Source organism: Meriones unguiculatus, chromosome 19, assembly GCF_030254825.1.
Source record: "Meriones unguiculatus strain TT.TT164.6M chromosome 19, Bangor_MerUng_6.1, whole genome shotgun sequence".
NCBI classification, from domain to species: Eukaryota; Metazoa; Chordata; class Mammalia; order Rodentia; family Muridae; genus Meriones; species Meriones unguiculatus.
In genome coordinates this window covers 22980843-23008633 of record NC_083366.1, presented here as the reverse complement: position 1 = coordinate 23008633, position 27791 = coordinate 22980843, and the positions used below count along the sequence as shown (strand labels likewise).

Genomic DNA, 27791 nt, shown 5'->3' with positions numbered 1-27791 from the left:
GCTATAACTGAAAGAAAAATATTATGGCATCTGCACAATCAGAGGAGTGAAGAGGGAGCCATGAGTTCTAAACAGCACTGTGTGGGACTCAATGATGGTTACATCATGCCTATTCTGGGCTATGGCACTTCTCAAAATCGGGAGGTAACAAAGCATATAGGGTTAGGGTGGAGGGTCTCATAGAAAACTAACATGATATGTGGGAGTTGAACTCACCTTTTTATCTCTGGTTCTCAGATTCTGCTAGCTAGACTATTCCATGTTAAGAATAGAAATAGCTAGAGCTTATCCCAACAGGTTCTGGTTATGCTTTTGATTGATTGTTCTGGACACTGTGTTTTTCATGTCTTAGTTCATTTCCCAGCTTTGTTCTAAAGATGAAAATCATTACTGCACAGAACTGCCTCATAGCCTCCTTGACTTAACAATGTTAATAAAACTGGTAGTTGTTTATCTGCTTATTTCTACAATTCAGGACATCTTTCTTCTTTGCTGGCAATCAGAAAAAAACAAAAAACAAAAAAACTACAAAATAGGTGTGTTGAAAGTTACTGGAAATGAGAAGCATAGAATAACTGGTTCTTCTGTTCTGCAGGTAAGCCTCCAGGAATTCCTAGTAAATGTTCTAATTGGGATAAGTAGAATTTCTCAAGTGATACAACTGTGGGAAATTTACATGAATGTAAAATATAAAACCTATGGAAGCTTTTATGAACATTTGTGCTGATACAGATGATACTATGACAGGAAGTGTAGAACTTAGTAGCCTAGAAGCAAATTGATAGTCTAAAACCTTCTTATACTACTTAGCTGTGCAACATTAGACAAATTAACTGAATTTTGTGTTCATACTCAGACCTCTTTCATAACTGTAAAATGATGGCAACACCTAACTGTTCGGAAGCAACCAAAGCAGTGTGAATGGCAAGGCAGAACACAGAGTCCTACTAAAGTTTCACTTTGATAAATTCTTCACAGCTAAAAAAGAGATGGTGTTGAAAGAGGAACATGAAATCATTATTTTTTAAATGTAATTTTGTTAGGAAACAACGCTTTCTAAATTATTAAACTGTATGGGCCTGAATGTATTTAATGTTCTCTTTTACCCATAAGACATAAACTTTCAAGCCATTACCGAAATGTAAAGAAAAGGCAATAATTTAAAACTCTACCTTAGACACATCTCTGCAAAGAATAAACATGTGCTTTACGTGATGATATTAATTTTACATTTCTAAATGCTAACTTGTAGAATATAAAATTCCCCACCAGTAATTTGTTTTGTGACATGGACTAAAGGTCTATGTTTCAAAGATTTAAAGTATCACAGCAGCTTTCACTTCAATTCCTCTCACCAATCTCACATCTAGTGTTTTATTTTCTAGTTCATAACTACTGGGAATATTAACTGTATCTTGACTGTCTCTGCTAGCAGTGAATATGTGTATCTGATTTCCTTTGAACAAGCAGAATATTTTGTGAGCTAGCATCGAAGTGAAGGTAATCAGTGCTTGGAGAAATTTTAGGATCTAATATAAGTGATTTTCTTGTTGATGCATTCCTCACACAAATTTATATTTCAGGGCTGGTGGAATGAAACCTTTGTGTCTTCCTTGGAAACGTTCTCATAAAAACTCCTTGGTAGAATTTACTGTGACAATGGCCACTCTCAGCTGCTCCATCGTAGTATCGAATTCTCCAGTCCAATTACCTAAAATATAGCTCGACAATTGTTTAGACAGATTTGCAGCACAGGAAAAATTCTCATGTTGTATGCTAGTGACTCAAAGTCCAGCATATTTTCATTGACAGCCAAGTTGAGCGATTTGCCATAGGGTATCAATTTGCTCCTGCACGAGGTCAATCCTCTGATTGAACACCATCAAGCTTCCTTTTAGTTGAGCATTAATTCCTTTATGTACAACTAAGGCATGAGCTACATTGGCTAAATGATTGTTCAGGGTCTAAGCAGTCTGCCCAGTATGACTCATGGCTAATGCCCCGGTGGTAGCTCCAACAGCCACCAATGAGATGGTAGTAACAATGGTGGCTGTAGTTCCAAGATCCCTTTTCTGTCTGAAGAGAGTCATAGCTTGAGGAGCATCAATGGGCACAGGCACCCAGTGAGGCATGTGAGTAACCAGGGCATACCTAAATTTACTAGCATTCCAGCATTGGGCAAAAAAGGAAGTATCATTACCACAATTACTTGGCTCTATCTGGCTAATAATGAATAAAAATGGGGGATATAGACAAACAGGTGTGGGCTTATAGGAAATATTATGAGAAGCCTTAACCCCCTTGTTGGAACATCCTGCGTCAGTTCTAGAACTAGCAGTGGTGGTGTCCGAGGTCTGAGTAGGTTCAGGAGACCATTGCTCCCAGGGGCGAGACGTGCTCCATGTAAATTGACTAACTCCATGTTTTCCTCCACTTTTGAAAGTCATTTAAGGTTCTTAAATTATTTTTTCCCTTTTTTTTTAAATTTTTCATCAATTACACTTTATTCATTCTACATCCCCCCATAAGTCCCTCCGTCCTCCCCTCCCAATCCCACCCTCCCTCCTCCCTCTGCTTGCATGCCACTCCCCAAGTCCACTAATAGGGGAGGTTCTCCTCTCCTTTCTGATCTTAGTCTGTCAGTTCACATCAAAAGTGGCTGCACTGTCCTCTACTATGGCCTGGTAAGGCTGCTGCCCCCCACAGGGAGGTGATCAAAGAGCAGGCCAATCAGATTATGTCAGAGGCAGTCCCTCTTCACATTACTATGTAACCCAATTGGACTCTGAACTGCCCTGGGCTACATCTGTGCAGCGGTTCTGGGTTATCTCCATGAATAGTCCTTGGTTGGAGTATGAGTTTCTGGGAAGTTCCCTGTGTTCAAATTTTCTTGTTCTGTTGCTCTCCTTGTGGAGACCCTGTCCTCTCCAGCTCTTACTATTTCCCAGTTCTTACCTAAAATTCCATTCACTCTGCCCAACAGTTGCCCATCAGGCTCAGCATCTGCTTTGATAGTCTGAAGGTCAGAGGCTTTCAGAGGCCCTCTGTGGTAGGTTCCTAGGTTGTTTCCTGTCTTCTTCTTCTTCTGATGTCCATCCTCTTTGCCTTTCCGGATGGGGATTGGACATTTTAGTTAGGGTCCTCTCTCTTGCTTAGTTTCTTTAGATGCACAGGTTTTAGTGGGACGCAGGACTAGCCACAGGATTATCATCATGGGTTGCTGCAGCCATGAATCATCTGAAGGAATGGGCGGGCATGGGAGCGTTAGCAGGCCTTCTGGTGTTGGTCTCCTTGGTTTGCCTGTGGTATATATGCAAGATTAGAGTCTCACAACAGTGTGATGCAGCCATGATCATTCAGGCCTTTACAGCCATTGAAGCAGGACATTATCCCCAAGGATGGTTGGCTACCATAAAAAACTAAAATGTTACGCTCAGGATGCGAGGCTCAGCACTGCACTCAGGGTCAGCCGCTTTGGACCCAGAGAAGAGCATGTCTGGTTGCATGCGGGTTGATGCCCCAGGTCCCGCCTCTGAGAAAAAGGTATCAGACGGGTCTGATGCTCTTTGGGTGGATGACACCTAAATGAACATCGGTACAAAGTCCCAATTTATTTCTAATATCAGAGATCAGACCTCTACTCTTGCCTGATGCGTCTAAAACAAAAAGGGGGAACTGTAGAAAGCTACTGAGTGCTATGCCTTAAAGATGGAGCTGGTTTCTGCCTTCCACCTTCCTGATGGTGAGTACTCTCTGTCACGAACAATTCCACATTTGGCTAAGGCTGAGGATCTGGCTTGCTTCCATGTATGTGGACCTATCTGCATTGCCCACGTGGCACGCCTGGGTTGGCTACCCAGAGGCTATTTAAGCTGTGGGCTGGCTTTCCCCAGGGTCCGAGGATTGTTCAAGGTTCCTGAATAAACTGCATTGAAAAAAAAAAAGAATAATAGGAATAGAAGAAGGCGAAGAAGGCCTAAGCTCCAAGGTCCAGAAAAGAGAAGGCAAAACCATATAATACTAGCTTGAGAAGGGAAGGGAGGGGAAGGGAGAGGAGAGGAGGAGAGGGGAAGGGATAAAAATAAATGTAATAAAACGGCTCCTGAGGAAAAAAAAAAAACTCCTTGGTAGAATTCTCATAGGAACCTGTACTGCATTACTCCCATATTTCATTCCAGAAATATTTCCACTCTGCTCCTTTTATTTTCTAATATCACTATGTCAATTATGTACAAGTGGGCAAGATGGCATAGTGGATCAAAGTCAAGCCTGTTGCCTGGAGTTCTATACCCAGGACCAAGGACCAACATGGTAAAAAAAAGAACAACTAACACCTGCAAATTGTCCTCTTATTCCCACAAGTGTTCTTAGTTCACTCTCTGTGCATAAATGCTTATAGCCACATTCGCATACACATGCACAAGCATTGAGCACAAAGAGAAAGAGAAGAGAGAGGGGGAGGAGGGATGAAGACAGAAAAGGGAGGGAGAGAAAGAGGAGGAGGGGAGGCTGAGAGAGGAGGAGAGAAGAAGAGAGAGAGAGAAGGGGAGAAAGGGAGAGATAAAGAGAAGGAGAGAGAGAGGGAGAGATGAGAGATAGAGGGAGGGAGAGAGAAGAGAAGGAAAGAAATGAGGGAGGGAGACAGAAAGATAGGGAAAGAGAAAAAAACAGAGACCACCAGGGGTGGGGTGACCAAGTTACTTAAGGTATATTTGTAAGCACATGCAGATTCCTCAAAATTCTTCCAGTAAATCATTTAACTCATTGTTCTTCTTCTTAGCCAATTAACCAACATTGCTCATGTGTGAAGAGATTCTTGATTACCAAATACTTTTATTAACAAAAGGAGACCAAGACAAATATTGGCATGTGTTTATTGTTCCACATGCAGTAGCAAAGTTTGAATGGAACAGGGCACCAGACCTTAGCACAGCTGACTTCATGATGGAAGTGCCATTCAGGCTGTAACTCAACATGTAGACAGCACCACATGCCAAATCTAAAAGAAAAAAAGCCTAATCTATCAAAGTTGATAGTTAATCTCTAAATATCCTAACTTTGCTTTTTAGCTTCTGTACTTCTGCTTCTGGATAACTAACCATTCATGTTAACTGAAACATGTCAGCCCAAGATATGGTTTTTGTGCTTAAAAGATCACCCTGAAGAAGACTCAGCACTATGCTGGGATCCTGAGCATGCAGTGTAGTTACCCACCAGCTAATAAAGGCTTTCTATGGGCTTAAGCCTATGTCCAAGCAGTCTTCTCTGGTGAATACCCTGCAACATTTCTGGAGATTCTGCTAGACCAGACTGAGTATCTCAAAGGCCTAGAGAGAGAAAAAGTGTGGTAGTCAGTGGGCTCCTCATGTGTGCAGAACCTGAGATAGTCCAAGTACCCAGGGCTTTGTTTAATTGCTGCCTAAACTTTCATGAAGGCTGATACCTCCACCCTGTTATTAAAGCAATATGAGGCTGGGGTCAACTGAGCTTCTATGCCAGAGGTTTATTAAGTGGGTATGAAGGGAGTGGGAGAACAGGACATGGTGGGGAGAGAAAAAAAGAAAGGGGGCACCGAAAGAAAGAGAGAGAAAGAGAGAGAGAGAGAGAGAGAGAGAGAGACCACGTGTTGGGGTTGGCCCTTTAAGGGGCAAGGTAACCATGCCTTCCAGGTGTGGCCATCTGGCCAGCGACACATGATGACATCATAAGTTGCTGGGTAACCCAGGAGCAGGTTGTGTTCCAAAATACTAACATTCCTCCCTTTTTCTATAATTAAAAAATGGGGAGCTTGGGCTGCTTTTTATAAGGTAAGTTAAAGTATATAAATTTAGGCTCATTGGAAGCAGCTCTTGGTTGTCATGTAAGGGGTTGAGAGAGAGAGAAAATTATAGCAACAAAATGGTCATATTGCAAGGTCAAGAGTAAGGGAAGCCTCTGCCCTGGAAAATTTAGGGTAGAGGGTTGTCAATAAAGAGTTGTCAGCCATGCAAGGCAACAGGTAGGTATTGGGGAATGCTGGGAGAACCTGGAGCCACCTGTCCCAGTCCTGAAGCACACCATTTCAGCCTTTTGTTAACAACAAGTCAATAATGGGCACAGATTCTCTTTTGGCTATTTCCTCTTGACACTGGGGATGCTGTAGGGAGGTCAAAAGGCTGAAACGTTGGCCAAATCCAGGAAGAATAGGCTGTTTTGATGCTTTCCAGGGTCTGCAAGAACATCCATGGCTGGGAAAGAAGGTGCAGGTCCAGCTTGTTGGAAGTCTGTGTGTGAGGTCAGAGTTGAAAACCTGCAGCTTGTTGGAAGTCCATGAGATCAGAGTTGAATACCTGTAGCTGCTTTGGCACTGTTGTGGCTATAGGAAACATCTGTGTCTGGCAGGACACTGAAAGACCTATATAGGCAAAAATAAATTTGAGTAGGTTATAGAGAAAATCCTGTAGGTATACATTGAAAACTTCTGGGAGAGCAAACAGGAATAGAAGGTTTAGATCAATGAGACTTGAACATGGGAACCTCTGTGTACCTGGGGGGAACTTTATTTACCGAATCACTGGCAATATTTAAAGAAGGCTTTGTTTTCAATCTGTCATTGAGGTGAGGTTTGGTTATAGAAGCGTGTCATCTTAGAGGCCCTGGTGCCAACTGGCACTAGGTGTAGAAACTTAAAATTCTCAGGAGGACATCCTATCTGGAGGGACAGGCCTCTGGGCATCTCCCATTGGGGGCAGAAGTCAGCGACCTTCTAGAGGCGTCCCAATGGCAAGGTGTGACTCCAAGCAAGAGGGGTGCTACCTGGTCCAATAGTTCATCAGCTTTTGGCCAGGGACCGGGGTGCAGATGCCCACTGGGCAATGGCTGGGGCACAATGGTTCACGTAGCGCTAGGTCTTCCCATGAGCAAGCAAGAGAGAGAGAGAGAGAGAGAGAGAGAGAGAGAGAGAGAGAAACAAAGAGAGAAAGGAATCGTGTGTGAGGGGGGATGTACCGCTCAAGGGAGAGTGAGGCCCCTAAAATGGAGGTCAGGATAGAGGTTCAAACCTAGACAGTTAAGGCTACAGCTGGGAGGGTCCCTCTGTCTTAAAGATAGTACAAAGTTGCCAGAACTCTGAGGTCAAGCTTCCCCTACCAAGAGAGGCGTTTATGCTGAGAAAAATGGAGTGAACTCACCAATCTAGTGGTTGGTCAATAAGGAGGACTCACCAATCCAGCCAGTGTTGCATGCAGTAAATAGCAGTCTGGTAGCCAGGAAAGGAAGTCCCAAAACCAGGGAAAGGGGAGGAGTCCCAACTTTTGAGATAGGCAATAAATGCTGTACTTAGCTGGAGTCCAATTGACCTGAGAGGTGGATTTAGGTGGACTTTCTGCAGCTTACAAGAATTACTTTTAAGTTTTAAGACGGAGATAAAACTTTAGACATGTTAGTATCACAATTGTACTCTGCATTGTAGAAAAAGGCAGTAGACATACATATTTGTGTTAATAGCGTGAGTGTTTTTTAAGGTGAGCTCTGAAAATACAATAGCCTTTTATCAAGTAAAAGGTAAACTCACTTGATCTTAACTTTTAGTATAAGTATACATATTATGGAGGCTTACAATCTTGAGTTTAGAATCATAATAGTACATGGTATAGTGGAATGTTTTTGTAACACAGTCAGAGAAATAAACTAGAGCTCTATTGATAAAGGTTAAAACTCTGGACAGTCAATACAACAGTAGCATAACAACAGGAGGAAACATTAAACCTTTTTACCTTTACCTTAAGATACCTATTTAAGGTATCTTAATACCTTAAATCACCTTAGACCTTGTAACCTTTATAACTTGCATTTACCAACTTTAAAATATTTTTTTAGATCCTCAAACATTTTTAAGTTGTGTTACCACCCTTAAGACACGTTTTTAGACTCTTAAACACGAATAACTTGTATTTATAAACCTTTAGGCCTGTTTCTTGAGTCTGGACTGTGTTAGGCCTGAAAATAGCAGCTCTAGTGCTTAGGCTTAAGGCCTGGTGTCTCCTGCCTATAAAGAGAACTGGGAATGCACCTGAAGTCTCCCAACATAGAAGTTGGCAATATGTCCATGTGACCTCATTCTGAGGTCAAAAACAGACCTGTGCAAGAGCTGTGGAGGTTGCTAAGTAAAGGAGCCATTCGTCCTCTGCCAGGCCAACGAGCTAGAAGGCTGGAAGTATCTGTGGCTCTTGCGCTGGTTGAACCTCCATGGCTGGGCACAGAGGACAAGCCTGCTTGGGGCATTTTGACTTGAAGAGGCCAGTTTGCCAGCAGCCATCTTTGGAATGTTGCATCAGCAGCGGGACCAGCATCCACTTGGCTGCATTTGAAAATGTCACCTGGCACAATGGACTTTTGGCTATGCAAACCTCTTCCGTTTTTTGTGGGAATACCAGAAGTCTCAGAGTGCAGCAGCTAAGGTCTAGAGTCAGGTGGGATGGCTCTTACTATTTTTTACCAACTCCTATATGGTGACTCAAGGACCATCCTCAGGTGTTTATTAAAAATTGCAGTGAGACCATGTTTGCATCTGTAGAAATATAAATGTGTATCTGTAAGATGACTATTAACTTGCATTTGTTAACCATTAAATATTAGGACTTCAGGTTTTGTCCTTGCTAAGTTAGAATCTTAAAAGTCATGAATATAATCTATTAAATTGAGAGCACAAGAGTTTTTGTATGATTTAGTATATAAAAGTTTATAGCTTATAATAGTGTAAGGCTATACTACAGATTAATAACAACAATTTTAAGAGAACAAGAACAAACTTATATTAACCTTTTAATAGCAGAGATACAGTAAATTGACCCAGTTTTATTATAAATGTATATTTTTAAATATTAATAGATCTTAATTTAGAATATTGGTAAACAATTTGTACATGATAATGAACTCTTGAGCTATAAGTTTAAAACCAACAATTTAGCAGAACAGTATAAACCAATTTTAAAATTAACCAAGTATATTCTAACCCTTTGATAGTAGGGATACAGCAAATAGACCCAGTTTTAACATAAATAAATACCTCTAAAATTAATAGAAATTAATTTAGAATATTGGTAAACAACTTGTACATAATAATGAACCCCTGAGCAGAACAGTATAAAGCGATTTTAAAATTATATTTAAACAACACAAAAACCAACTTAATTTGAATAGATATTTATAACTTTAAAATTTTATTATTATATAAAATTTATTTGAAGCAGGGTTGAATCATAAGATAGTAAAAATGTAACTTTGAATTTTTATAAAAATCCATACCTACTTGCAATGAGGCTCGTTGTTGTGGCCTAATCTAAAAGATAAGATAAACAGTTAATATGATTAAGATTTATAAATGCAAACTCAATGAGAAAATTATGTAAAGCATTAGATAAGGAATTTAAAATATAAGAGTAAAGAGTAAAGTGTACATAAATCAGGGAGAAAAGGTTTTTTTTTTTTTTTTTTTTTTTTTTTTTTTTTTTAAGCTTGGAAACAGCTTCCTAGAAGAAAGCACATGGCTAGAAGCAAAATGGAGCTAGAAGCAAAACGAAAGCAGCTTGCTGGTGGTGGGGGGAAGCACATGGCAAGATAGAGAAGGCAGTGGCAGGCACCAGAGTAGCAGGAGTGAAACTCAGCTTGGTGGGGGAGGGGAAAGCACATGGAGAGATGGCTGCCTGCAGGGTGTGCAGGAGGCAGGGCCTCTTTGCCCAAATCTAAGATGGCGCTGCGCCACGTTAAGTGAATGGTTAAGGTATAGTTTCACCCACTTCCTCCCAAAACCAAGATGGTACTGGAAATCTCATGAGATTTTAAAATCCCGCTGGAGATTTAAAAGTTTTGCAGCTGTGCTGGGTTTTTAAGAAATTCCTTACCAAGTTTTCCAAAGTTGATTTTTGTGTTGTGTGAGTCTCCATGAATCTCCTCGAATCGAGAGCAATGTCCGTGGTAGGGCCTCTCTGTTGGTCACCATGCTGGCAGGGGAGAGCAGCCACGGCAAGAAAAGACAGCCACTGGGTGCCCAGGACCACACGCCTCGGCACCACATGCCCCTACAGCCTTGCCTTGTCCCTTTGGGGCTGCACTGGGCGTCTCCAGTCACCTACCAGAACTGCACCTGCATTGCCGCACCTCTCAGAGAGCCCCAGCCATGGTGCCAAATTAGAGCATGGGCACCAGCTGCAGGGGAGGGACCCAAGCCTGGGGAGGGCAGAAGCAGCCTGAGGAAATTGCTGTGTGTGGGCATGAGGGCAGTTGAGAGAAAAGTGGAAATTTTTAGGAGAAAATCTGTTGTAACAGTCCTATCCGAAGTCTGAAAGGGGCCCTAGCTAAGCTAGGGGAGCCCTTCCTTAGTCATGGCACCAATGTTAGTTATTAATTAAAGAAACATGAGGCAGGGGTCAACTGATCTTCTATGCCAGAGGTTTATTAAGTGGGTATGGAGGGAGTAGGAGAACAGGACATGATGTGGAGAGAGAAAGAAAGAGAAAGGAGGGGTGCCCTGAGAGAGAGAGAGAAACCAAGTGTCGTTTTGGCCCTTTAAGGGGCAAGATAACCACGCCTTCCAGGTGTGGCCACCTGGCTGGCAACACATGATGACATCATAAGTTGCTGGGTAACCCAGGAGCAGGTTGTGTTCCAAAATACTAACACACCCCCAAACAAGTTTGAAAGTTACCCTATCTGTAACCTCCAGAGGTGAATTTCGTTAAGGTGCCCTCTGTTTGGACACATAAGAGAGGTAGGACATGGCTACAGGTTCAGTGTCCAGGAGTGCTTGCTTGATTTGTGGCTTGACTTGTGTTGACAGTCAAGGCTGGTCCCTGTGTAGAAGGGAGAAGAGGCTAGGCCTCTCATCCAGGTCCCATGACATCTAAGAGGAATGCTCACTGGGAGGGGGAAATGGTTCCCCCAGGTGAGCATTCTCTTATTCTGCCCCATGTCTGCTATAAGCAGCTCCAGGAAAGGTGAAAAGGTTTGCTGGGCTGAGCCTGAAGGAGAAGAGAAAGTTCCACTGTTTCTCTTTCATGATTTATGTCTCCTTTTTAACCAATAATCCATACAGACCACCATTCTCTGAAAAAAAGTTATGAAACAAAACCAACCAAGCAAACAAACAACCAAACAACAACAGCAACAAAATGCCACTCTGGCCGGGCAGGAGGGTTATTACAGGACAACCCAGCCTGGACAGATCATATTTTCCCTTCTGTCCAACACTGACCAAGGAGATTTTAAACAACTTTTTCTAGATCCTTTTTAAAGACTAAAGGGAGCTACTAAAAAGATTTTTTTTTTGTCACCCAGTTACCCCTAATATTAAAAAAAAAAAGTTAACAAAAGTTATTTTAAAAATTAAAAGTACAATTAGGTTCCAGTTGTTGGAGGTAGCCCAAAGAATGTTTAACAACAGAGAACTGATTAGGACAAGACCATTTGCATAAAATGAAAGATGTTGTCTAGTTTTTTGTTGTTGTTGTTGTTTTATGTTTTTTTGATAATGAGATGCAATTAGACTTAAAGATGCCAAGGAAAATTTTAGTGTCTCACCCTCTGTCAGAAGGAATCACCCCCCAAGGGCTGGCCCAAGTATGCTTCCGTAATTGTTGAGCTAACCATTTCAGCTACCTCCATCCAGATTCTAGGGCCTAATGACCCTAGAAGCAGAAGGGAAAATTTACAATCTATTATTTCCTGACTTAAAGAGACAGGCATCTTAGTGCCTTTCTTGCCTGCCTGGAATATACCTCATGCCTATGCAGAGACCTGGAACCTCTGATTCCTCTGAATCTGATTCCTCCAGAAAAGTAGGTGTGCACTGTATTGGACTTGAATGATGAATTCTTCAGTCTTCCGTTGTCAGAGGTGAGTCACACATCTTTGCTTTTAAATAAACAGGTTCAACAGAAGATTATAGCAGGTAACATACCTGGACCAGGTTGCCCCAGGATTTAAAGACACTCAACATAGACTTCCTGCCCTTCCATCAGTGGTCTCCTGGGAAAATAGATCATAAAAGGGCCACTGAGGGACTACTGCAAGAGTTACATACTGTTGACTACAAACTGTTGGATAACAAAGCCCAAGTTTGTAGAATGATACCTATATTGGCTACTAGCTAAAGGGAGACAAAAGAAGCATGCCTTAGAGTAAGATTGCTGTCATTCTTTAGATCCCAACTCCAAAGACTGAAAGATAGATTCAAGAGTTCCTCGGTACAGCTCAATATAGCTGCCTCTAGACACCAGAGTTTGTGGGAATAGCAAGGCCTTCATACACTAGCACAAGGTGGGGGGGGCACTAATCTGGACTGAGAATAATCAAAAGACAAAAGGGTTTTAACCCAAACTTTGGGGCTATAGAAATGCCCTATGACATACCTGTCCAAATGACTGGACCTTACAGCCATAAGATAGCCCACTTGTCTAAGAGCTGTGTGGCTACTGCTAATATAATAATAATAATAATAACAATAATAATATTACAACATCAACAACAGCAATAATAAATCAAACAAGTTAGCTCTGGATCAAGATCTTATACTCACAGCATCCATGACACAGTTGAGGCCCTCTTCTGAGGAGCACCAGAACACTGGCCATTTAATGACTGTATAACCCAGTACCAAGTCTTGCTCCTGGCCCACCCTAGAGTCTGGTTTAAGAAACTCACTACAGTCAATTCATTTACATTCTTGCTTGATGACGCAGGTGCTTATCCATGACTGTCAGGAGATGAAAGATGAAACCAGGTCCATGAGTGCTACAGTAGTTACTTTAAACAATCCAGGCATCTCAGAGAACAGAACTATTAATTTGACCCAGACTCTCAGGTGGAGAAAAAAAAAAGTCTACTACATATGTACAGAGAGCGTCAGTCAGTATGCCTTTACTACCAGCTATGTCCACAGTATGATCTATAGAGAAAGAGGGCTTCTCATAGCTGAGAAAAATGATATTGAAAAATCTTAAAACTCCTAGAGGCCTTTTGGCTTCCCCTAAAAATTTCTGTCCTCCACTGCTGGACTTCTGACCTGGCTGCCAAAAAAAATAGCCCTAAGACCAATGGGGGTTGTTGATACTCTGATGATATACCATGACCTTGTACTACCTGAGAGCTGTGGTTTAAAAAAAAAAGACAGCTCAAACCCAAGGTTAATGGAGAACACCAAAGGGAAACATCATTCAACTGACAGGACTGTTCAGTAACTAACTTTCATCAGGCTACTCCTCTGGGGTCCACAATCCTTTCTGAGCTGCTCAGTCCAAGGTATATTAACCTAGACTAGACAGCCTCACATAGGATATCTCATCCAAATGGCAAGTTTGTACTCAGATGAGTCTAAAACAGAGAGCTATTACCCCAGAATGTGTTCAAATGAGAGACTAACACTCCAGCAAACTGAAAAACTGACTTTACCAAGATCCAGCCAATTATCCAGGGAGAATAAAAATTTTTGCTAGTATTTAAAGACACCATTTCAGCATGGGTAGAAGTGTTTTATTGAGTCCCCAGGCCCTTCCACTCCTTGCCCCTCTACCTCCTCCTGAGTCTTGCATTTTATACTACGGATATGAACCCAGGATCATGACCCAACCATCCTCAGGCCTGGACTGGAAACTGAAGAAGACAGATTCAGAGATGGCATGAGCTAGTCTGACTACAGACCAGCAACCCATATTCCATCTTGATCTTTATTTGCTGATGCCTGCTTTAAATATCTGGACATATATATTATGCTACAGTTGTATATATAAAGTACATGTGTATGTGTGTGTATCTGTATATCTATATATGTGTGTATATACATAAAATCATATATATGGTTTTATGATATTAAATTTATCTTCTGGGCTAAAAATAGAGTTTACAATTCTATACAGACTCTGCAGCTGTGACCCTCAGTAGCCAGGAAACAAGGGGTTCCCATTTGCATAAACTTGGATTGTAGAACTGAGGCTTCCTGAAAATTTCCTTTAAAATGATTCTGGTCTTAAACAGATAAAACCTGGAGAGTCAGACTCTATGCCACAGGATGGGACCCTGGAGGAAGACTTAATCATTCCCAGCCAAAAACCAGCCAGGATTCCTGGTTATGTTTAGACACTCTCCCCATGTACTACACAGAGGCAGAAACTAACCAGACTGTCAACCCACTGACTAATAAGACTCACTGTGACCAGAGGCAGCCCAAATTAATATCAGAAGACATATAAAGGGCTAAAATTTGTCTACTATCTGAAGCCTTCAACCTAGGCACTTCCCCTTTTTCTGATGCCCAGTCTTCTGCCTTAGGGGTTAATTCTTCACTATGCCTCGAAAAGTACTTAGTGGGCCTGTACTAAGGGTTTGATTAAATATGCCTCTTCTGATGCTTGAAAACTAAGCAGACAGGTTGATCAGGACCTACAGGTATTGAAACAACAATTAGCTTCCTTTACAGAAATGACCCTACAAATCCAGACACTTAGGTATACTTCTCATGAGATAAAGTGCACTATGTCTAGCTTGGAAAACAAGCTAGTATTTCCTAGCTAATTGGTCAAAAGTGATTTTTTGCATGCGGGTTGATGCCCCAGGTCCCGCCTCTGAGAAAAAGGTATAGGACAGGTCTGATGCTCTTTGAGTGGATGACACCTAAATGAACATCAGTACAAAGTCCCAATTTATTTCTAATATCAGAGTTCAGACATCTACTCTAGCCTGATGTGTCTAAAACAAAAAGGGGGAATTGTAGAGAGCTGTGTAATGCCGCACCTTAAAGATGGAGCTGGTTTCCGCCTTCCACCTTCCCGATGGTGAGTGCTCTCTGTCACAAACAACTCCATATTTGGCTAAGGCTGAGGATCTGGCTTGCTTCCATGTATGTGGATCTATCTGCATTGCCCACATGGCACGCTGGGGTTGGCTACCCAGAGGCTATTTAAGCTGTGGGCTGGCTTTCCCCAGGGTCAGATGATTCTTCAAGGTTCCTGAATAAACTGCATTGAAAAAAAAATCTTGCCTTGGTTGGCAAATAATTGGTACCAGTCTTCGTTCTCTTGGTTCCCCTTGATAACCACTTTATTATCAGCACTGGCTGGGCTGACTGTATGAACAGTGGAGCCCTGCATCTTTAACCAAAACAGGATGAGTCCATGACTTGACTGTCTCACTAAGACCAGTGGGGAATATCACAGGGACTCAACTGATTCCTTGATGCAAGTGCTATTTAGGTTGTAAAACTGAACACAGCACTACCTGTAAAAACTAAAACAAAGGTCTAATCCATCAAAGTCCATTGTTATTGAAAAGACTCTAAGTGAACTAACCTTGCTTTTTGGCTTCTGTACATCTATAGTTCTGCTTCTGGCTAACTGTTCTTGTTAACTGAAGGGTGTCAACTAAGGATATGGATTTTTTGCTTAAAAGCTCACCCTAAAGAAGGTTCAGTGCTACACTGGGATCCTGAACATCCACTGTAGTCATTGGCTGGCTAATACTTTCCCTTGACTTAAGCCTGTGTCTGAGCAGTATTCTCTGATGACTACCCCACAACAGGTATTATGAAAGTAATTGCTTCTGCCTATGTATTTCACTGTTGCTCACCGGAAGTTCTGCAAAGCCTAATGGAAAAGATAAGTGCAAAATCCTATTCTAGGAACCAATCCCTCATCAATTAACTAAAAGGCTTGAAGATGGTTTTCAAATTTCCACCTTTTGGGACATCTATCTCCAAATCATCCTCTTGTTTCCTCCTCTAGGTTCCTCTGAGTAAGACTTTGGAGTCTACTAAAATAGCAATAGATACTGGGTTCTGCCATATTGATTCTGCTTATGTGTACCAAAATGAAAAGGAGATAGGATAGGCTATTCGAAGCAAGATTGCAGATGGTGTTGTGAGGAGAGAAGACATATTTCTTACTACAAAGGTATTGTGTGTATAACAAGCTAATGTATGGATTAATAAAATATGATGTAAACATTTAAATTATATTATTGGCTTACTACCTAGTGAAATGTAATTATTGGCATAACATTTATCCACATATATTTCACATATAAGGCTTAATTTAAAATCACAGAAAAATATAGGCTACTTACTCTCCACAAATGCATGGCTTTCAAATCCTTTTCTCTTATTATCTCAGGACAATGAAGGATAATTCAGTTTAATTTTTAAACTCAGGAATGACCTTGATCAGTTTTGAGTTTTCCTTATATATTGGGTAGCTTAGAACATTTAAAATATTGACATTTTTATTTTCTACTGAAAATAACAGAGTATCAGAGTACAGGAAATGTTAAAAAATATTCATCCAATTAGTGAAAATTTGTGTCCAATGATTATTAAGTATCCATAGCACATTTCATATAATTTATAATAATAAACAAATGCTAACATTTCCACAAAATTGAGGGATGGGGTATTTATAGAAATATATCTTTGTAAAATATGATTTAAACATTATGACCATGAATTTTGCCCCTTCAGTGGTGTCTTTTCCATATTAATTAGATTGACTATTAATAACCAGTAATATTCTGGTTCACATATATAGATCAAATCAAATATCCCAATTGAAATACACAGTATGCCCTCTAGTTACTATCTTGTACGCATTACAAAACTTCTCAGCTCTGATTATCATTAAGATAATTTTCATTCTTTACCCCTACAGCTTTGGTGTACATTCCACCGACCAGAATTGGTTGACATTGGCTTAGAGAGATCACTGAAAAAACTTCAACTAGATTATGTTGACCTCTTTCTTATTCATTACCCAATGTCAATTAAGGTATGCCATTTGCATCATGTAACCTAATTAACTTTGTCTATACAAATGATAAATGATGTTGTGCTTCACTTATTTTGTGGTTGTTTACTTTCCCATTTCCAATAGATTTCTAAGGCCATTACAATGGATGAGATGCATGTATTGGCTGAGATTTCTATAACAACTGCTTTTATTACAGCCATCAGAGGCAATGCTTACAAAAGATGGAAATGGAAAAATATTATTTGAGACAGTAGATCTCTGTGCTACATGGGAGGTGAGTACATAAAGGTGAGACCCCAGAGGAACCCAAAAGAGAGTGCCAGGCCATGCTTTCACTTTTGAGAATGGAGTATGCACCCTTGAGTCTCGCAAGCATTCTCGGTTCACAGGTGTTTTCCTGAAATTTAAAAACAAACAAACAAACAAACAAAAAAACAACAACAAACTTTCACAGCAGTCCTCTCCTACCTGTGAGTCTTTTAATCTTTCTACTCTCTACCTCTTTCCATGATGATCCCTGAGCCTTAGGGAAAAACATTTGATATAGACTTCTGATTTAGACCTGAACAATCCATTCTGTTATGCTTGCACTTTGACCAATTGTGAGCTTGTATGAATTGCCATCTACTTCACAATGAAGCTTTCTGATAAGGTTTGAGAGCTCCACTAGGCCATAGAAATAAATCTAAACATTTAGGGGGTAGTTTAGGAGTGTATCCATTTAGCAGAATAGAGGTAGGCTCTCCTTGAGGACTTATGACCTAGCCCGCTGCAGATTGTGGCACCAGTAACAGTACCAGGTATAAATTGCATCTTGTGGAGTCATCCTTAAATACTATCTGAAAGTGGTTGTAACTCCAAGCGCAGTTGTGGCTGTATTATAACAATAAACATATCTTACCAGGCTGGTCACTATTGTAGCTCACAGAGTTTACCACTAAATGAGACTTCTGATTATTTCTATTCCTCATTAGTGTGCACAGCACTTTCCAGCACTATAGGTAATAACTAGCAGTGATGAAGCTTACAGGTCACTACCAGATTTATTTCTTCATGTCCTGTGAGTCAACTCCATGCTGTCTGCAGCAATAATATCTTCCCATCAAGTTAGGGAGGGTACCCAAGAGAAAGACAATAACTTGTACTTTGCGGGGAGGTGTGATACTCCAAAGATCAAAATTTTGATTTGAAGGGACTTACCAACAAAACACCTGACTTTTTGTTTGATAGTCTAGGAATATATCATCTTTATTCTATGGTATCTAGGAAGGGCACTCTCCACACTTTGGGGGTAACACCATTTAAGCTTCCCTTATCTTCAGATATATGTATATGGAAGCTTGTACAGTAGTAGGTTTCCACTTGACTTTTTCATAAGACTGCAGTGATTGTTATTACTCCCATCACTGTCTCCTCTACTCTGCCCTCCCATCCCCACATTACTTAACCCTTCTTCCTTCATTATTCCCATTCTGCTTTTACCCAACCTGTGCTCTATCACTCTCCCTTAAAATCTATCCCTCCGGGGCCATTTTCTGACCTCCACACATGCTCTAATTTAAATGCATATCTAAAGATTCAAAGCTAGGATCCACTTATAAAAGAAAACATGTGATATGATGAATATCTATCTTGTTTTGACCTGCCTTATTCAGAATAACTATTTCCAGCTCTATCTATTTACTAATAGCAATAGAATTTTACTATGAATTGCTAATTTCAGAATTTTAATTGTGTTACATCTGAATAAAATTGTATTGTGTATATGGACCAAATTTACCTTATCCTTTCATTCTTTGGTGGAGTCTAGGTGCTTCCACTTTCTTGAAATTGTGAGTAGAGCGGTAATGTAAATGGATGAGAAAGAATCTCGATAGGAAGGTATACTCCTAGTATATAGCTGCATCATATAGTAGACATATTGCTTGCTTCATGAGGAGCCTCCAAAACAAGTTCATTTCTATCTGTCCCAATTTTCACTTGTACCGATAGTGAATAAGTGTTGTATTTTCTCCATATCTATACCAGTATGTTTTCCTTGACTGAATTAAGATTAAATTTCAAATTTGCTTTAATTTGCATTTTGTTGTTAGCTGTGGATATTGAACATTCTAAAGAAGTATTTCTTAACCAATTATATTTCTTTTTCTGTTAACTACATTTTTCAGTTCTATAACACACTTTTAAATTGATGTTTTTTCTTTGAGTTTAGTCTTTTAAATACTTTGTAGTACTTTGTGTTTAGCTTTTTAAAAAAAATCCATTGTCATCTGTAGACAGTTCTTTTAACAGTTCCATTTTTTCATTCATATTAACTGAATGCTTTTGTTAGGGTTTCTATTGCTGTGATAAAACACCATGGCCAAAAGCAACTTGAAAAAGAAAGGTTTATTTCACCTTACAATTCCACATCACAGTCAATCACTGAGTGAAGCCAGGAGAACTAAATCAGGGCAGAAATAGTGGCAAGGACTGAAGAAGAAACCATGTGAGAATGCTGCTCACTGGCAGGCCTGCTTTCTTATACCGCCCAGGAAAATCTATCAAGGTGTAGCACCACTCACAGTGGCCTGAGTCCTCCCACATCAATGAATAATTAAGTGAATGTCCTACATGCTCACCTATCCTCAATTGGGAGATCTTCTTTTCAAATGACTCCAGTTTGTTTCAGTGCCACATAGTTTAATAAATGTATTCATGACCCTATACGTTTATTAAAGTTCATCCTTCCCTAGGCCATGGAGAAGTGTAAGGATGCAGGACTGACCAAGTCAATCGGGGTGTCCAACTTTAACTGCAGGCAGCTGGAGATGATCCTGAAAAAGCCTGGACTCAAGTATAAGCCTGTTTGCAACCAGGTGAAATCTTTCCCCTTTTCTGTTCTACGTGTTCTTCTTTCTATCATGTAGCAGGCAAACCTTTCCTTTCCACTTCCCATTCATTCATCTTAGATTTGTAGGGTTCAAGATTCTCATAGCAATTGTCTTTGTTTTGGAGAATATTGCAGATTCTCAAATGTATGTCTTCTTGATGGCAACTTAGTAAAGATGACAGGACCATATTAGTACCCAATGAATGGAAGTAACCCAATGAATCTGTGGATATGAATGTGACCCCAGAGTCAAAAGCATTGTTCCTAACTGGAGGCTATAAAAAGTGTGCAGATTAGACAAACAAGTTACCTATTTATAGTAGTTTTAATGGTAGATGAAGTTTATTTACAGAACAATAGCTGATCTTGTTCTTAACCATATCATAATCATCATCTCTTTTGTGTCTTAATCAAATCCATTGAAGCACATTTGTCTTTTGTTCTAATTTACTTCTCAATAACTTTTAATCATGAAAGAAGGATCACTGATAAATCACTTTCTAGAAGACATTAATCATGCTACTTACTTTTATTCAAATATAACTGCCTATTTTTCTTTTTCAGTTTTATTTATTTTTCATATTTATTTTCATATTGATATTGACATTCTGGGGCTGGGGCTAGAGATGTGGCAAATCAGTAGTGCTTGCTGCTCTTCTAAAGCTTTAATGGATCTAAAACCTTATTTAACCCTTAAAGGACACCAATACACACATGTACACACACACACACACATTAAAAACAATTTTGTTAAATAGAATTTTTATAGTACAATATATTCCTAAACTGTCCATCTTTAGGTCGAATGTCATCCTTATCTGAACCAGAAAAAGCTGTTGGATTTCTGCAAGTCAAGAGACATTGTTCTGGTTGCCTATGGGGCCCTGGGTTCTCAGCGTCCTAAGGCCTGGTAATAATCACAACTTTTTATTTGAAATTATAATTTAAGTACAATTTTCCCTTTCCTTCCTCCAAACCCTCACATATGACCCTTCCTACCTTACTTCAAATTTTTGGCCTCTTTTTTCCCTAATTGTTATTTCATGCATAAATATATGTATATACAAATACAACCTGTTTAGTCTATATAGTGCTACCTATATGTTTTCAGAGCTGACTGTTTGACACTGACTGGTACGCTCTTCCCCGGGAAAGGCCACCTCTTCTGTTCCAGTTTTCCTCAGTTATCTATAGCTCTTTGTATAGTGGTGTTATCCTTGTTTAGCTCATGTTAGGGCAGTCACATTGATGAGACTTTAGCTTCTGATATTGCTAGGTGACAAAATTTCATAACAAGATCCTCTGGCTCTTAAGTCTTCGGCCCACCTCTTCTGACATGTTCCATTTGCTTTAGGCTCAGGGGTGTTTTGCAGATATATACGTAGGGACTTGACTTTGGTGTTCTGTAGTGGTCTCCACTTATTACAAAGACAACTGTCCTTAATGAGGGGGGAAGACTACACTTATCTGTGGGTATAAGTACAAATGTTTAAATTGTTGTTAGAAATTATGCTGTTTTAGTAAAGTAGTGATTTAAGTTCTCCTCCAATATTCATGACTTTACTATCAATGAGTAACTGGCTCAGTTTCAAACACCAGGCAAGGTCTCCTTCTTGTTGAAAGGTGGTAAATCTAATTAGAGAGTTATTGACTACAGCCAGGGTATGTGTGCCACAACTGCACCTTTAGGGTTATTGTGCCATGCTGGTCATTGATGTGGTTCATAGCTGTCATATAAGCACAACAATTTTTATTTTTGTAATCCTCCATTTAAAGGACTTAACTCTGAATTGATTCAGGAAAATGAGAGGATTTGCATCTTAGAAAGTCTCCTCAGAGTACTGATTCTTCCGGTCCAAGGAAAATTTGTGATCATCTCTTGTCTAGAGCAATATCTTGCTGCATTTGTAAGTCCCCTAAGAAAGCAAACACTCGGATTCTGGAGTTCAGTATTTCTGCTTTTCTTTTCAGGGTGGATCAGAAAGCCCCATTTCTTTTGAAGGATCCAGTTCTTTGTGCCATGGCCAAAAAGCACAATCGAAGTCCAGCTCAGATTGCCCTTCGCTACCAGGTGCAGCGTGGGGTCGTCGCTCTGGCTCAAAGTTATGAGGAGAATGAGATGAAAGAGAACATTCAGGTGATGTGGAGAGCTATGGGTATCTGGGACTCTGGGTATTCTTCCTCACCCATGAATTTCTTTGAAAACCTTAAAGTACTTTTCTTTACTTCATCCCCCCCGCCAAATCATTGTCTCTAGCATTTCCTGTGTGTGTGAGGTTTCAAGTGTTGTGATTTACAAAAATTATTAACATATTGTAAAACTGAAAGCTTACATTTGTGGTGGTTCCCAGAACTGTCAATAAATATTAAAATATTTATATTGAATATAGGTTCAAGGCATTCTGTAATGAAATGTACATTAAGTCCTTTATGTCTGGCTTTGTGTAAAATGATTCAGCAAAGCCTTTGCTATTTTTGGGTCAATCAGTAGATGCTGAGAAATTGCATTGAGACTGTTTGAGCCTTGAAGAAATATTGTCTCTCCGGATAATCTGCACTTGCTGCAATGTGGAAGCTTGCAGCTGCACAAACGTTGGTCCTAACACACTCCTCCCAAACCTGGAGTTCTTACAAAAGGAACTGAAATTTGTGTCAGTTGTCTGCTCTCTTGGGCAGAAAAGGCATTTCCCTGCCCCAATTAACTTTGATATTTGAATGAAGTAATTGGAGTTAGATAGCTGGATGCCAGACTTTCCCAAGAAAGCTGAAGCCCTTTGGAAAATGAAGGCTTAGAATCTTGGTGAGCTTCTCTCTCTACTGTGGCACCTCCAGCTAATATCAGTCAATATATGAAGCATCCCTTCTGCTCCTTTGGAAAGTAAAGGCTTAGAATAAAAAAGATTGGCACACCACACAAACAGCAAAGGCTTTGCTGAAATGTTTCACTCAAAGCCAAACACAAAGCAAAGGCTTTCCTATGACTTCTTTTTTAATATTTTTACAGTTTTATTTATTTATTTTAATGTTTATTCATTTTATTTTTTACAGTTTTGTTTTAATTTTAAGGCTTCTCAGACTTTTTAATTTTTTAAATTTATTTATTTTTTTATTAATTACAGTTATTATTATTTACTCACTTTATATCCCAGCTGTAGCCCCATCCCTTGTTCCCACCCAACCCCACCCTCCCTCTCTCTTCTCCTATTCCCCTGTCCCAGTCTGATAGGCGAGATCCTCCTCCCCCTCCATGTATATGGCCAAACTAACCTGAATGCACCCAATCTCATCTGCTTATTTAATAACATATTCCTTCTTATTTTAAAATATTAATTATTCTCATTTGAACTTTATGTACAGTATATTTTGTTATTCTTTTCCATACCCCAACTTCTCTCAGATAACAGAGAAAACATCAACTGAAAGAAAACATAGAGATTTACATTTCATCACAAAGTCATACTTGCATAAGTGACATCTTTATATTAAGAAATGATATCTCTATTGGATAATGTTACTCTATAAATTATTATGGTTATCCTTTGCATTCCTCTAAATTTTCACATACATAGTGCTCATGTGTTTATTTGTTTTGAAGGAATGTCAATTAATGCTTTCTCAGTTTAGTTGATTGGTGATCTTTGCATTTTCTACATGTGACCTTTTTGGTTTTTTTTTTTTTTTGATTGTTTGGTTGGTTTTCTTTTTATAATTTTCATAATATTAGGAGTTTATTCACTTTGTATCCCAGCTGTACCTCCTTCCTTCATTCCCTCCCAATCCTACCCTTCTTCCCTCATCGCCTCCCATGTCCCTCCCCACGTCTACTGATGGGAAGGTCCTCTTCTTCTTCCATCTGGTCCTAGCCTATCAGGTCTCAACAGGTCAGGCTGCATTGTCTTCCTGTGTGGCCTGGTAGGGCTGCTTCCCCGGAAGGAGGAGGTGGTCAAAGAACCAGTCACTGAGTTCATGTCAGAGAGAGTCCCTGTTCCCATTACTAGGGAAACCACTTGGAGGCTACCTCTGTGCAGGGTGTCTAGGTTACCTCCATGAATGTTCCTTGGTTGGAGCATTAGTCTCAGAAAAGATCCTTAGGCCCAGATTTTTTGGTACTGTTGCTCTCCTTGTGAAACTTCTCTCCCCTCCAGGTTTTTCCATCTCCCTCTTCTTTCCTAAGTTTCCCTGCACTCTGCCCAAAGTTTGGCTATGCGTCCCACGGGGCAAGTTGGGCAGGGTTACCTGAAGGAGAAAGTGGGAATGATAGGGACAGAGATGCAAGGAATGGAGTCAAGACAAGATTCTGATCAAGACTTGTTTATTCAACACTCAGCTTTTGTAAAGCAAAAAGCCACAAGCAACTTCCTTAAAGTAAAATCTACATCAGTCAATAAAAATTTGCTCAACAATTCACTTGCAAAAAAAAAAAAAAAAAAAAGTAGCCCATGGCAGCTCAGTCTCCAAATGGGCTCCTTAGTAAGGTGAACAGGTGCTGTCTCTGAAAAGATTCTGTGGCTGGCCCTTTGATCACCTCCCCCAGCGGGGGCAAGGAGGGGAGAAGAACAGCCTTACCAGGCCACATAGGAAGACAATGCAACCAGTCCTGATGAAAACTGATGGGCTAGGGTAAGATGGAAGGGAGGAGGTCCTCCAATATCAGTGGATTGGTGAAGTGGCATGGGAAGAGATGAAGGACAGAGGGAGGGCATGATTGGGAGGGAATGAAGGTGGGGCTATAGCTGGGATACAAAGTGAATATAAGTTGTAATACATAAAATATTATATTCAAATTTTTAAATTTAAAAAATAAAGAACTATAAAGTAAATAAAATAAGTTTAAATTAAAAGAAACTATTCTTAATTCTTCAGAACTTTTAAGTTTGTGTCATTTTAGTCATGGTGTGACAACATCTTTATTTGTTCTGCACCCACATTTGGCTCTCCTTATTTAGTACACTTTCTTTTTTAAATTTTTATTTTTTATTATTTATTATAATTTATATTCAATTTGTATTCTGACTGGAGCCCCATCCCTTATCTCCTCCCAGTTCCACCCTCCCTCCCACTTTTCACCTTATGCACCTCCCCTAGTCCACTGATAGGAGTGGTTCTCCTCCGCTTCTATCTGACCCTAACCTATCAGGTCCTATTAAGACTGGCTGCATCATCTTCCTCTGTGGCCTGACAAGGTTGCACCCCCACCAAGGGGAAGTGATCAAAGAGCCGGCCACTGAGTTCATGTCAGATAAATGCATTTTCAATGTATCTCACCCCAAGGATCAGGGATCTTTCCAGAAGTGGAGGCAGAAAGAATGTAAAAGGTGGTTGATAACATGAAGGAAAGAGTGTTTTCCAGACACAACAAGGTAAATGTGCATTTAAACCCATAGTGATTATAACAGCACACAGGTGACATTTATAAGTTCCAGCTGGACGAAAGTGTAGCAAGAAAGAGTAAGGTGTACACGCAGTAATACCAGTAGCTGAGGAGTGATGGGTATATGTGGTAGTTACTAAGAGGAAGGTCATTTCCCTTTACTAATGTAACCACTGATAGCTGACCACATACTGGGGCTGTCCCAATACCAAAAGCGAGTGGAAAGTACAAAATAGACTCAATGAGGAAAGATGAAAAAGAAAAAGTAATCTCACAGTTGGATGAGGAGGAATGAGAAAGTGAACAAAATGATAAGGACAGGAGCTGGGGAATGAATACACTCAAAACACATTGTGTGAAATTCTGAAAGTATTAATCAAAATAGTAACCAAAAGAAAAATGTTTTTTATTCTACCTGATAACCTGTATATTTTGTCGGATGCCTTTTATTAATTTTACAAATTTATCATATATTTTAAATATTGCATCTGAACCAATCAGATTAACTTGGGTTTTAAGATTCACAAGTTCTCAGGATAAATTTGTGAAAACGTTTTTCTTCTTGTGTGGCAGGCACTTGAATTCCAGTTGCCTTCAGAGGATATGGAAGTCCTAAATGGCCTGAACAGAAATTTCAGATATTTTCCCGCGAACATGTAAGTAACTTCAATAAATGCTAGAAGGTTGACAAACATGTTGCATCAATTTGCCTAATGTGTTAAGACTTTCCCTTCTTTTGGTGCAAAGTTTGTTCAGAAGTCCACAGTTTAATACTTTGGCTTTGAGTTTTGGAGATACAGGAGTTTCCATGGAAAGACTAACGGAAATTTTGCTGAGCGATTCAGAAGGAAAGAGAATTTAGGCAGAAGTTCAGTCATTGAAGAGAGTTTATAATTATCAAAATTTTTTCTTCTTCTTTAGTTTTCTACTTCAGAATATGATCCTGACTTTATGTTACAAATGAGAGTAAGCAAGGCATTCACAAGCATTGTTTTAAATTTTCTTTAGTTAATATATAATTACATTGTTCCTGCCCTCTCCTTTCCTCCTTTCAGGCCTTCTCATCTCTCCTTTCTCCAACCACTGCCATGGCCCCTCTTACTTCCTCTCAATTTGATGTCCTCTTTTTCTTTATTACTGTTACACATGTGTGTGCATACATTTATAAATATAATCTGATAAATCTGTGTAGTGTTGCTTATGTGTATGATTCCAGGGCCCACTCCCTTGTGTTGGACAACCAGTCAAGGCATTCATCCCTGGAAGATAATAACTCTCCCTATTTTTTTACTCAATAACTGCCTGTAGTTCTTTGTCCAAAGGTATTGCTTGTATGGAAGAAGAAACTCTGCTATCCTTTTGTTTGTGGGAAATATTATGTATAGAAGAAATAAATGTGATAATGCTTGAAAGGGCATTCAACAAACCACAATTGTCTATGCTAAAAAATGTTAGATTTGTTGCTAAGTTTTATTAGTACAGAGAAAATGATAAATAAAGTATAGAAATAATACAAAGATAGAGAAAGCATCAATATTATTTATATATTATATCGTTGTTAATATAAACAGATCTATCCATATATCTGAAATTCTATGGACATTGAAGACTTTTAAAAGGCATTTTATGTCTGATTATTTAAACAAGATATTGTGTGAGATTCAGAATGATAAAATAATTAGTGTGTATTAAAGAGAAGGGAAATAGAAGCCAGACACTCTTAATTTATTTGACTGAACAAGTCAGACACTCTTAATTCATTTGTTTTGGCAAGTATCTAGACATGTCTTTGTACTAAACATGCATAGTCAGTACCTATTTTCCTTAGTTGATTGAAATTAGAGAAGATTATGGAATTTTCTTTGCTTTGTTTGGTTGGTATGATGTAGTTAAGTAAGATATATATTTGTGAAAACTTGTTTCTTCATTTTCTCTTCTAGGCCAGGGAATATAATTTAAATAACTTAGTTATGGTATTTTAAAATATTTTTATGAATACATTCATGAAAGTAAGAAAGGCAGATTCTGTAACCAGAAAATAAAGAAATTCAAATTTATTCTAGTGCCATATCCAGTAAGAAATAATAATAAATTATAATAACAATAATTACATATTTTATGTGTTTGATGAACCAATTTCATTGAGCCCACATTGGGTATACTTTTAACCTCATGCCTTTGCACCTACAGCCCAGTTCCCAAAATAATGATTCCATGACTTTAATGTTTATGAATAAAAGCCTAGGCCATAAGCTTTGGCTCATTCCCTGACTAACTCGTAACTTATTTTACCAGTTTTTCTATTCTGTATGTGCCACATGTCTGGTTACTTCTCCTCAGTTTCATGCATTCCTCTTTCTCAGAGTCTAGGATGAATCTCCCTCTCTGACTCTATCCCAGAGTTCATCTCTCTCTGCTGGAACTCCCACCACTTATTTCCTGCCTCAGCAAACAGACCATCAGCTTTTTTATTGACAGCTAATACTTCCACACGGTACACATATTTTTCTTTTCTATTTTAGTGCTGCTGAACACCCCAATTTTCCATTTTCTGATGAATATTAACATGAGCACTTTTATCATGGCATCTATCTGAAGATCCTAAATGTGGCTAATGAACCTGACCATGATGACTGACATGATGCTAATGAGTCATACCACTTCTGGATTATTCACACATTTAGAACTCACAGGCAATTGAAACCACAATCACCAACCTGAAAAAAAAGGAGCTAAATTTTTAATCACTTGTTGAAATAAATACAATGTTCTTTTCCCTAAA

At 39.5% G+C, this 27791-nt stretch overlaps 1 pseudogene; it reads left to right on the top strand.

The window, feature by feature from the left end:
- LOC132649303 (aldo-keto reductase family 1 member C1-like) lies at nucleotides 1-27791 on the top strand (annotated as a pseudogene).